The sequence below is a fragment of the Montipora foliosa genome, chromosome 5 (assembly GCF_036669935.1).
Source record: "Montipora foliosa isolate CH-2021 chromosome 5, ASM3666993v2, whole genome shotgun sequence".
In the NCBI taxonomy this organism is placed as follows: domain Eukaryota; kingdom Metazoa; phylum Cnidaria; class Anthozoa; order Scleractinia; family Acroporidae; genus Montipora; species Montipora foliosa.
The window spans coordinates 7831962-7845402 of NC_090873.1; the positions used below are offsets into that span (position 1 = coordinate 7831962).

General features: G+C 38.7%; 1 pseudogene; it reads left to right on the plus strand.

Moving 5' to 3' along the window:
* Positions 1–1143: 1143 nt before the first annotated feature.
* Positions 1144–13441, plus strand: part of LOC138003518 (uncharacterized) — a 37131-nt pseudogene continuing 24833 nt past the window's right edge.

A 13441-nucleotide genomic window follows, 5' to 3' on the forward strand; every position in this document is an offset into this window, starting at 1 on the left:
TCAAGATAAATTCTCGTAGATAATTAATATTGTAACAGTACAAATAATACCATCGTTACGTTTAATGCAATGTAGTTACTTTCCAGTTGCAGACTGCTCTATTTAATTGAAAATCCGAGAGACAAATATTTTAAATCTTCTATTACACAAGTTATATTGCCAAAGGTATTATTGGAAATATCACTGTTTTATTCATTATAAAAAGTAGTCCTACTTGTGAAAGACAGAAAAGGGCTTAGCTCTGACGAAGGGTTAACACTCCAAACGTCAGCTTTCAAATTTCTTTACAGTGATCAATTTACCATATCAACTCAGTTGATAAATCCTTTTCTTTATTTCAATTCCCCACTGACACAGCACTACAGCTTCTTTACAAACTAAACCCCTTTATCCTACATGTGAAAGAATGCTTTACTTCCACCAACCATGAGCCAATATTCTTAGCCCAAAAACCAAGACAGCGGTTGTTTTAGACTAAACACTGCAAATACGTGATTACTAGAATCACTACAATGCGTGCCAATGCCTTACCTAGAATGCAGTGTCTGACACTTGCAGACCGCAGACTAACTGTAACTCGCAGTAAAAGCTAATCGTTTTAAAATGGGTGCTTAGACTTAAATACTGCTTCGCAGCGTTATTTGAAATGGGTATAGACTTAAGCACTGTTTATCAGTGCTATTTGTAGGCAGTCTGCAGTTGTCATACACCTCCTGAACTGCTATCCGTTTCAAATAAGTGTGTAAAACTAATTGAGAGCTTAACCCTAATCACCAAGCCTTGCACGATTATCCCTAAACACCAAAGATTATTGTTCACGTGCATAACTAATTATTATTGTCTTTGATAGCACCAGCGACAACAATCCATCATAATAATCTTAAAATGATTCCTCTAGTTTATTTTGTGCATACTCCATAAAATTAATCACAGAAAGATATCCAAATATGTTTAAAAGGGCAGTGTTCTAAAACAATTAATTCAGCAAGCTGGTTTGAACAAGAATAAACTTTTCAGACCAAAAACAAAAATAAACCACAACATATACACGTAAATGTTCAAGTAGTCTTCCTTTAGACAATAGTGTCAAACTTAATGCGATTACAGGCAGAGAACTGAATACAAAAAAATGTCAAAGGAAAACTCTAACTTGTCATTTGGTATTGGATACGCCAAGTTGTGAACCTGGGAAAAATATAAAGTTTAGCAATTCATAGAATAGGCATTATATCAAAGTGGTGCTGATTCGAGGAGGTGGACACCATGCACCGCATTCAAGGAAGTTTTCCGCTTTGGTTAAGCGTTTGCTTCTGGATAATCCATAGTGTCCAAGGTAACTATGATTTTCTTATTTTAACCACACTGGTGAAATAGAGCACCAACAAATATATATCTACTGAGTTGCCTTGAACTTTTTGGAACAACTTCAGCAGTTCAGGTCTCTTCCGAGGCTAAATTAGTTTTCATGCTTGTTCATAACTCTTTTTAGGTAATCCTGTGCAACCTTCATGAATGGGAGGGAAATTACAGTTTAAAGTTGACTGTAGAGGTTTCTGGTGTTAATCTAAGCCTCCAAAACGCTTTGCATGAATGCTTAATAAAAACATTTTACGTAGTCAAATGCGAACTTTGATGTTTCTCATTTGGAATCCCAAAAACATGCATTTCGTAATTTTTCTAAATTTAAGGGGTGTAACTCGGTGTTTTCGATTTCTATACCTATGGCAGTTCTTTTAGGACATCGTGGCTATAAGTTGCATCACAAAAATCCCCTTACACTTTAAAAAAAATATATCTTCCTTGGTTGCAAAATAGTTTCTCTCTTTTTTGTTATATTATTGGGCAGTGTCGTTCTTGAACGATGGCAACTTGAACAACTTCTGCTGGCTAGTGAACTTAGCTTTGAGGGAAGGATCGTGCTTTTTTGGAGTTGGTGCTCTCTGTGTACCAGTTTTTTGTGAATATGAAATTATGAACTACCCAGCACTTGGCCAATGTAATGGAAGAATATATTCCCTCCACTGAACTCATATTCATTGGGTTTCAGACAGAGACACGCCCCTTTTCACAAAGAGCACGCCTTGGATTTCTTACCAAACACCGGATGATTGTTATAACTAAGCATGATTCTTAACGTAACAAAATACCAAGATCAATGATGCTAAAATCCTGCAAGCTCGCACATTTTGCTTGCTCTTCTTCTTTTAAGATATACACAGCACCACAATTGTGCGTATCTACGCGAGTTAAGGCCAACAATGAATGTTATTTCAATCTCGCTTCTTTTTTCTCCGTTAAGTAATATGAATCGAGTTGTGGCTAACTCGTTGTAAAGAGCTAATTTCAGTCCGCCGTTTGCTCGTAAGAGGACCTGATCCGACAAAAGCATATTTTTTGCTTTTGCTTGTGTTTCAAAGGAGCTAGTGACAGAATGTTTCTTTGAATCATTTATTTCCGGTAAACAAGCGAATCTTATGGAAATCCTAAAACTAGCGTTTTGCGACATTGGTAGTAGTCAATATTATCAGGCTCAAAGCCTCATACAAGAAACACCTTATCCCCACCTTGACAAGTTAATGAGCAAAGCAGTTTTTCTGTGGGAAAAATCTCGCGTAATCTTTAACCAATGAGAGGCACTCTAGTCACGCCTGGCCACTAATTTTGCTGATCTATTATTTGGACTGCACAGCAAATAAATGTCCCTAGAACAATAGGCATTCTGCGTGATGGGAATGAAAAACGGTGTTCGAAAGGTGTTCGGGTCAACTAATTTGTTAGCCAGTAGTGCTTTAATAAAATAGTATCCAAATCCATCAGACTCTTAAGATACTATCATTTAGCTTCTCTTTTAATGCTACGTTCATGATGCAATTCGCCTCTACACGTTCTCTTACTATTGTTGTTAAAAAAGGGTGGGGTTGGAAAGGATATTATTGTCAACTCGATGATTGGCCAGTTGTAGTTATCCTCACGTGTGAACTGATCGCAGAAATTTCGTTAAAAAACACTTTATAACGTTTGCTTTAAAGGCATTCCGCGAATTTCCGTGACTAAACCATCTACTAGATTGGCAACAAACCAAAAGTTACTTAACATCTTCTTATATCTTTGTCTTCAAAGTCGCTGTTTTGTCGCAGTGTCCCATATATGACCTCAAGTGGTACATTTATGGCAGGGTTTTTATTAAGGCACAAGGAAAACACTATAATGTTCGCTTTAAGGGCATTCCGCGAATTTCCGTGACAAAGCCATCTACTAGATTTTCATCAAACCAAAAGTTGCTCAGCACTTTCCTATGTCTTTGTCTTGAAAGTCGCTGATTTGTCGCAGTCTCCCATATATGACCTCACAAGGTACACTAACTGCAGGGATTTCATTAAGGCACAAGGAAAACACTTTATAATCTTCACTTTAAGGGCTTTCCACGAATTTTCGTGACTAAGTCATCTACTAGATTGACAACAAACCAAAGATTATTTAATTAGCACGTACTTATGTCTTTCTTTTGAAAATCGCTGTTTTGTCGGGGTCTCCCATATATGACCTCACCTGGTAAACTGATGGCAGGTACTTCATTAAGGCACAAAGAAAACACCCTGTAATGTTTGCTTTAAGGGCATTCCGCGAATTTCCGTGGCTAAGCTATCTACTAGATTTGCAACAAACCAAACGTTCCTTAGCACTTTCTTATGTCTTTGTCTTGAAAGTCGCTGTTTTGTCGGGGCTCCCATATATGACCTCGCGTGATACACTAATGGCAGGGATTTCATTAAGGCACAAAGAAAACAGTTTAGATTGTTCGCTTTAAGGGCATTCCGCGAATTTTCGTGACTAAGTCCTCTACTAGATTGGCAACAAACCAAAGGTTATTTAGCACGTTCTTATGTCTTTGTCTTGAAAATCGCTGTTTTGTCGGGGTCTCCCATGTATGAACTACAATTGACATGCAGGCGTGGGCTGACATAAATTGATATACAGCTACCTTCTAAGTGTACCGGATTTCGTGGATATGAAATCATGAATTAACACACTTGGAAAATATAATGGAAGAAAATATTCGCCCCGCAGAACACAAATTCATTGGGTTTCACACAGGGTATTATTGTCAATTCGATGATTGGCCAGTTATCCTCGCGTGATGAAGATGGTAGGGATTTCAATAATGCACAAAGAAATCATTTACCGTGGCTAAGCCATCTACTAGATTGGCAAGAAACTTGCTGTTTTCTCGGTAGTTTCCCATATTCGATCGAATGCAACCAACAATTGACACACATGGGCTAGCATAAATTGATAAACAAGACACCAAACAGAATACCCTTCCTTCCTAATCGTAGGTACTTTTCGTCTTTGGCCAACGTAGCTTGATTAGAAATAGAACGCAATTGCGGTGACAAAGGTGAGACTAAATTTGTTTCAGTTATGCGCTTGTTTAGTCTCGTGTTTGTCAACGGAGTTTGGGTTCTATTTCTTCCTTCCTAAATTTCTACATTGAACCTTACAGTTTGATTCCCCTGTTTTGGTTTCGTTCTTTTGCAATGATCTCCCTGATCACTTAAAAACACCATCTCGTAGAAATCAATTAAAAAGCTGTTTCGAACCGCCATTTGCGCTGATATAATTTTTTTGCATCGCATTTCTAGTCATTTCGTTTCTCCAGTGCATTTGAATCAGAAGTCAGCAACTGGTACCCCTACTTAAGTAATTATCTGTTTTTTAAACCCGAGTATCTTTAAACTGAATTAACTTTATCGTTCTTTTTCCGTGTTTAATTTATACGAATGTGACTTAAGTAGACACATTCCAACATTCCAACACCTGTCATGAAAGAAAACCAGATAAGGCGTCAGCTAATTTCAGACTTCAACCAATTTGCCAGAAGGATGTGCCTTCAGTGTATATATCATGACCAAAATACTGAGCAACATCCATTTCACGTGAAATCCAGTTGGATTTCACAGATTTAACGGTCAGTTGCTCTTGAGACTTACTTAGAAGAAGTCAAAATAAAACTTGCAGAAGCTCCACTGTTTAAACCTAAAAAAAATCTGCCACCCGGTGAGCAGATAAAGGGACAACAACCGTCGTTATGAACAGAGAAAACAAAATCAATGAGGGGCAGATACAATTGGATGATAGAAATAACTATCAGCCTCTAGACAAACCAATGGTTAGAGATACATTCCAGCGAGTTAAACACCTTATTAACTCCCTTCGCCAAGCACGGTGCATAGACAAAAAGACGGCTATATGGTTTAACCAAACACCAGATCTGCCTCGAATTCTAGTGTTCTATACCCTCACGAAAATTCACAAACCGACATTAGTAGGAAGACTTATCAATCTGGGTTTGATGGCCCAACAGAACGCCTATCATCATTCATAGACAGACTACTTCAGCCAATAGCACAAATGCAGGAATCTTATTTTAAAGATACGACACATTTCATGAGGTATATTGAGAGCACTAGGGTGCCTAGAAACGCTTTTCTAGTCTCAATGGATTTCACTAGCCTTTACACGAATATTCCACAGGAGGAAGGAATCACTATAGTGTGCAACGCATACGAAAACTTTCATGCCCAAAAGGCTCCTTTTGCTACTAATTTTCGCAGAGAAATGCTCAGCCCTACACTAAAGGAGAACTCCTTCCAATATAACTGGGAAAACTATCTCCAAGCACACGGAACTGCCATGGGCACTAAAATGGCAGTAGCTTTTGCCAACATCTTTATGGCGTCTTTATGGCGGAGGTCTTAAGCAGAGCGTTAACAAAGCACTAATACAACGTGGAAAAGGTTCATTGAGGATGTGTTTTGCTTGTGGGATACAAACAAAGAAGAAATAGAACATTTCATTGAGGAAGCAAATTCGTACCACCCTACCATAAAGTTTACCGCTGAAGTGTCACCGTTAGAAACAACTTTCTTGGACACAACAGTCTATAAGGGAGAGAGATTTGAGAAAGAATCGATTCTCGACGTGCGCACACATTACAAACCCACTTAAACATTTCAGTACACAAACTACAACAGTTGCCACCCAGCAGGCGTTAAAAAGGGTTCGTTAAAGGAGAAGCTCTTAGACTCCTGACGACAAATTCTTCTAAAGTAATGTTTGAGGAGAATATTAAAAAACTTCAGAACACGCCTGACATTGAGAGGTTATCCCAATAACCTGGTGGACAAAATCCTCTTCGAAGTTAAATTCGCAGAAAGAAAGAACGCTCTTACACAAAAACAGAAAGCGCACAAGAAAATTCTACCTTTTGTGACAAAATTTAATGCATCACTGCCATGTTTGAAATATATTCTAATGGAAAAATTGCATTTAATACAAAACCAGCCGCTACTAAGAGAGATATACAACGAACCTCCCTTGATCTCTTCAATGATAGAAAAGGGAAATCGCTTAAAGACATGCTTGTTAAAGCAAAACTAAAAAGGCTTTTATCAACACAATAGGCACACAGCGGGAGTCGGCAGGTCTGTCAACCCCATTTTAACATGCTTGAATAGTTAAGGGGCAAAAGCAGTGTTGTTAAATTGAAGGGGAATGATCCCTTTTACTTTGACCATAAATTTACTAAATCAATTTCCAGTGTCTTTTTTTTTGTTCCTAAATTGCTTCTGGGTCACCGCATTGAGATAAAATCGATTAAATTTTGAAAGAAAAATGAGCCACACGAAGTTATTACGGAGTCCATGTAAGATGCAAGGGGAGAACATGGATTCTGTGAGTTAAAATAGCCCTTTTAAAGAAAATTTGGCCATTGATTTGCGTTTGCCATCGGTAAGCAGGTCTCCTTTGCTTTCCAGATTCTTACTAATGTACAATTCATGACACTATACCCCTTTAAGACAGAGTATCTGAAAATGCATATTTCTAAGAAGAGAGATGAGTATTTTCGGCCCCGTTTCATGAGCTCCTGTTCATGATGATGGTGTTGCCTTTGTTCTTCAGGGACCGAGAATGGAAAAATTTTTATGCAGTTGGCAGGCAACGATAATTATAAGTGCCAGTACGCGTATTTCAGTCAACCTTTCCCAAACAGTTACATCCCTGTCCGCGTGTTTACGGCAGTTAATCACGGAAACGATTCAACGGAAGTCCACGATTCCGTCCTGGTATGGGTCGAAGACGTTTCCACAACCCGTTTCAAGGCGTGTATTGTGGCAGGCGGGCAAGGATCCGGTTCAAACAGCACCATCGATTGGCTCGCATTTCAAGGCTACCAGTCAGGTGTCAAACATGGACAAGCGAGATTCGCCCTTTTTACAACCGGAAAAAAATGCACCCGAGTGACTTTCTCTCAGGTAAAAATGTGAAGAACGTGCTTTAATCAAATTTTAGCTAAATTCTATGTTTAAAGCTGTATCCCTTAACTTGAAGTTGACCCGTTCCTTAGACTGAAACTAAGTTCTCATTCCAAATTTTTCGATAGTGTGAAATGCCCTTAAGATGAAGATGCCTGTCGATGGAATTTATTTAGCGACATTTCCATGCGATGTATTCAGTAACAAATCAGCTTAAGAGGAAGGTCATCTCAACTTAGGAGAATTACTTCCTAAGTTGTAAATCGACGTCCCCAGAAAATGGTCTGAGACAAGATCGCATGAGACATAACTGAAAATAATTAAATGGCTTGTCAATTTAACCGAACTTCAACGTTTAACTCGACTTTAATCCTCTTCAATATGGTAAGTTGTTATTTTTCTTTTGGAACTCTTTTCAATTCTGCTAAACTAAAACAGTAGTCTTTAATAAAACCACATTTCAATGACGCACACAATCGGATGAGACAAAGCGTTGAAGCGATATCAAAAAAAACGAGAGAAACAGAGGAATGGGATAATACTGAGAGCGGCAAACCAAATTATTATTATTATTATTATTATTATTATTATTATTATTATTATTAGGTAAAGGTACACCTTATTTAACGTCTGAAGGAAGCCGACGGTGCGCTCATTTACCCCCCCCCCCCCCCCACCTCTTTCAATAAGCGCTCCTTTTTAAGAGTGTTTAAGCTACCTGAAGCTACACAAAATGGTAAGATGTCGAAGCAAGGATGTGAGGTTGCTAGGGGTCGACCCCAAGACCTCTCGCACAGAAGGCCCCGCACTAACCAACTGTGCAATCCCTACCCTTATTATTATCACCGTTATCGTTATCATTCTCGTTATTATTTTTATTTTTAATATTATTATCTTCATGCTTTAGCTCTGGTTCTTGTTATACCGACATCACCCCAAGACTCCAAATTTGCCTATTTGCACGCACATATTCACTTATTTTTCTCTGTAGGCTTTTTCAACAAAACCTGAAGTCCTAGCTACTATTCAACACGGAAACCTTGATCAAAAGAAGGATGCAATGAACCTTTGGATTGAAAGTATTTCCAGGACGCACCTCGTGGTCTGCTTAAGAGAGTCAAGAACATTTGATGGCCCTCATAGCAATCTGATTGTGGTATGTAAAGATCTGTAAAAGCCAAGTTATTCAAACATAATTTAAAACTTAGAAGAAAGAAAGAAAGATAAAATGACAGTACAAATTTGAATGCGGTATCAAGTCCAAGATTTATTGGCTCGCTAGATTTCCAAGCAAGCTGTGCAATGAATTATCCGATGGGACCTATTTTTATAGTCACGTAATAGAATTATGCGTATTTATATAGGATATTACATGGCCACGCGGAGATACGAAATTTCTCTTCGAGCGCATTGCACGAGTGAAATACTTTTCAACACCAGAAGAGAAATTTCGTATCTCCAAGCGGCCATGTAAATCATTTCACGAAAGGCATCGAAAGGCGCAATTTTGATATGTAACCGTAGCGACAGTGATCTTTTCACGTGTCAAGATATCATGTTTTCGCGCGAAAGCTCACTTGGTATTTCATTGGTGTTTATATAATAAATATAGATATCACACAATCTGAATAATTATGCAACCAAAAAAAAAAAAACATGTAACTTACCGAAACGATCACGACAGGAAGAGCCATGATTCTCTTAGGTAAATCATGATCAGAGGCATTTGTTTCTAAACTGAAAACCCAACCTCGTTCACGGGACCACTACCTATACGTAAGGGAACTGGGGAGTAGGGAATGCATTAATCACTTTTGTGGTAAAAGCTACTTAATGTTATGAAATGCTAAAATACTCTTTGCTGTCTGAACTGTTATTCAGAAGAGGAACAACGGCAAAGACTAATGACAATATTTTTCTGTTTTGGCAATACACACAATCGCATAAAGAGGACCAGAGTGGTATGCAATAGCGTGCATAGACAATCACGTTCTTTTTTAAAACTTATTTTGTTTTCTTTTCAGAACTGGATGGCATACGAACGTTATCGAATGCTCCGGAAAGTTAAGAGTCGTCCAAGATCTTGTTTTCTAATTACGAGATACCATTAGCTCAGAACAATTATGCGTTATGTAAGGTACGTATTTTGTGCGGCAATAGTTACTGTCTGTTACACAGAGTAAAATCTATAAGTGTCACTATTGGGAATTAAGGGTTAAGCAAAGGTCGGTAAATTTGATCTTTCAGATTATCAACTTTTCTGAACCATTCTATGAACCACCAAACGTACTTACAACAGCAGTCAAGGACATTGAAAACAACTCCAGTCCACTCTGTGCCGTAAAGGGTCCGTTAAGCTCCTGGGTGGAGGTAAGATCCTTTATTATCATAAAATTCCAGAAATTGATCCTTGACATATTTCAGCAATTTACTTTTTAAAAAAAAAAAATTTTTTTATTTTGGTCTTTTAAGGATCAATAGACCATAAAACTTTGAAAACGTTTGGTTTGCTGCATTAAGTCACTTTGCTTTAAACGTTACTTTTAATACAGGAGATTAAGCGTACTTATGTTCGTGTATGCATCAAAGACTATGCTGGGATTGATGGCCAGAGAGACAATTTGGAAGTTCATTATGTTATTATTGGAGGTAAAAAGTGCAACTGTAACGTTTCGAAGAGTTTTCCTTGATTTTTTTCTTAAATGAGAACAGTAGTACTTTGATACAGTCTGACCGCAAAGACTCAACTCGATGTCTTCTTTGTCTTAGATATTATTAAAACGTCCCTATTGACAAACAAACGTTCCGGGTAACGGTAGAACTTAGCTAAATTGGGGACATAAATAAAATAATAAAACTAGATATGAAACATAGTTGTAACGACATCTATTCATAAAGAAACGTTTCAAACGCTATGTTGTAATCTGTGGGAGTATATATGTATGACTTCTATTCCTGTGCAACCTGGTCTTACAAAGTTAGAGCTCACGTAGGCATTCTATACATTCCTCTCTGAGATTTCTAAAAGGTGCGCAACTGGTAATACGTCCTTTAGAAACCAAAAACGAGATACTATTTCCTGAAATACATCAATTCTAGAGAGGTACTTATCATAACTACAATCTTGGACAAAGCTCTTGAGAAAAACTCCGGCTTGAAAATCATTGGAAATGCACTCGCAAATAAAGTCTATTGGTCCTCCCCCCTCTCCCCCACATACCAATGTACATAGTGTTGTGAAAAATACTGTGCAAGCCTTTGGCTGTTTCTAAACCAACATTGGATTAGGGGAAGTGGTAATGTATCGAAAAGTCAGTCGTTCATCACACAGACAAATCATGGAATGACCATTTTATAGTGAGTGGTGTATCACATTTTGCCAACAAGTTTTTTCCAAGGTTGTAGCAACGCCTCATACTAAAATGCCGTCAGTGAAAAGAGAGGACTGAAAAGATAATGTAAGTAATCTAAACTGTAACCTTTACTTTCTTGCACACTCTCAATATGTGCATACACCTTCCTGCCTCACTAAGCACTAAGCAGATTATCGACACTCTGGTCCCAGTTTCGGTTTCGGGTTATGCACTTATTTACATATGGCATGTTATGCTTGTTGGTATTGTTGTTTTGGTGTTTTTAAGATTACGATCCTTGCAAAAATGCAAGTTGCAAGTATGAAAGCAAACCAGCGGCATTATCTCCCCAACGGTGCGATTGCGTTTGCGAAAGCAGCTGCCCGTCTTATCAAGAAGAGATGTGTGCTTCTAATGGTCGTACATTCAGAAACTTGTGCTTGCTGCAGAAAGAGATTTGCGAGACGAAAGGCAACTACACCCACTATCACCCTGGAAGTTGTGCAGGTACGTATGCGTCTTCAGGGTTTATGAAAAGGAGCTAGAGAACGTACAAAGACGACTGTAAATCATATATCTCGCAAAAAAATCCATCAAAAAAGCTTAAGATGACTGTAGGGTTCAAGAATAAAGTCTAGTGAAACTCAAGGGTTCCATTCATGTAAGGAACACTCGTGCTTTTCCTCGAGAACCCTTGAGTCATCATGGATAAGTTGCTACTACTACTACTACTACTACTACTAATAATAATAATAATAATAACAATAATAAAAATAATAATAATAAGAAGAAGAAGAAGAAAAACAACAACAACAACGATAAAAAGGTCGATAATGATGATGACAAGGATGATGATGATGATGAAGAAAAGATTCGCAAAGAATATTATAGACGCGGGTGATTAGTGTTACGAAGTAAACTTAATGTAGAAAATAGGATTAAGGCCATTAATTAACACCCTTGCTGTGCCACTAGTGACTGACAGCTGTAACCTTATTGATTGGAAGATCCGTGAGATGCGGAAGCTGGGTACCACAACTAGAAAGCTGTTTACAATGCATTTCATGCACCACCCAGCCTTCAAGGTGGTCTGAAGGCCAACCGTTGTTATCATCTATTCTACAGTAATCTATTGGTTGTAGACCACCCCCCCCCCCTCCCCCCCTTTGCCTGCGTGGTACGTATAGCCTCTCTATGCCTGCTCAAATCTGATAATATGATGCAGATCATGTGCAAACATCGTCAAAAGAGGAAGTTATACTCATCTATACTCAGTTGTGAAAGAGGCTTAGTTACAATCACGCCTCGCCTCGGTATTACCAATCGAACGAACCAATCATATTGATTTGCGTGTTTGTACAAATATCAACCAATAAGAGCCTGAGGGTCAGATCTTTACGCTGGCGTCTGCATGAAAGTGAGATTCAAGTCCAAGGTAACCAGAGCTTTTCCTCTCTTCTTCGCTTGGCGACTCGTCTTCGCCTCTTCGCAGCTTTCTCGCGGCTCAAAAAACCCCTGGGACCAGAGGAATACACAACTTACTCTTTTCATTTTTCTTTTCTATTTTATAGGTTTTCCTTTGCAGAAAGGTAGACATCAGTTCACGAATCACCCTTCCTGGGCAGAAGATCAGTGTGAAACCATTCAATTTGAACCGTTCGTATTTTACCCTCATCAAAAGATCTTCATACAGCTTACAGTAAATCATGTGAACTACTCTGACCCAGCCTATGTCCACGAAGCCACCACTCCTTGGGTTGAAAGTGTGAACAGTACTCAATTCACCGCATGTGTGACCAGAACAGGAAGAAATGATTACCCATCAGATAGCTTTGCTACTGTGGATTGGGTCGCTTATCAGGGAGCTCCTCCTGGAGGAATTGCGGGCGAGAAAAAATTTTCTCGTTGGTGGACTGGAACTAGTTGTCAGACTGTCACGTTGCCAAGTGTAAGTAAACCAAGTAAATTGATGTCTTTTTATCCGCGGATTTCTTGCGTCTATACGAGGAGCGACCTAATGATTGATCATGCTAAAAGTTCTAAAGACAATCCTTCGTCAACCACCAAACAGGCTGTTCGTATACGCGCAAATTCGTCACTTGTGTCCAGATTTGACCCTAATTAGATGCACGCTCAATTTGACATCCAACGCGAAGTGTCCCTTTAAGTCTAAGCATTTTCTTCCTATTCTCAACAACAAGGTAAGGGAAAAGGTTAAATTCGCCTCTGGTAAAACTACAGATTTTGAAACCAGCCGGTTTAAATGCATCAGCATGCAAACAAGGGTGGTATTGCAGTTGGGCTTTTATAGATTGTGCCGGTCAAAGTAGTATATTAAGCTTCTAGCAGCGTCCATTTTTTTGCCCAAATTTATGCTCGTTTTTCCAAATTATTCCACTTTGTCTTAAAGCTATTCGTTTTGCAAAATGAGCGAAAGAAGTCCAAAAATTGTATCACGATCGTGTAGCAAAACGTTTTCAGTGTCATAAGCTCATCTTCTGTTGTATTTTTTCTTTTTTTTTTAATCGTAAGGCAACGGTCTCTGGCTATGTCTCTGGAGAGAACCTCAAGTTATTGGGCGGCGTGGCTATCGCCATTTTGCAAACTGGAACCAACATCATCTAGCAACTTCCGGTTCCCGTCATTTCGTGCGAAACTGCCAGCCTCCGAGGGAGGCCCTACCTCCGTTACTAACTCGTGAATCATAAATACTTTTGTCCTTTGGCCATTTCAATTTCAACAGGAAAAGAAAACAAACAGCGGTTACAAACA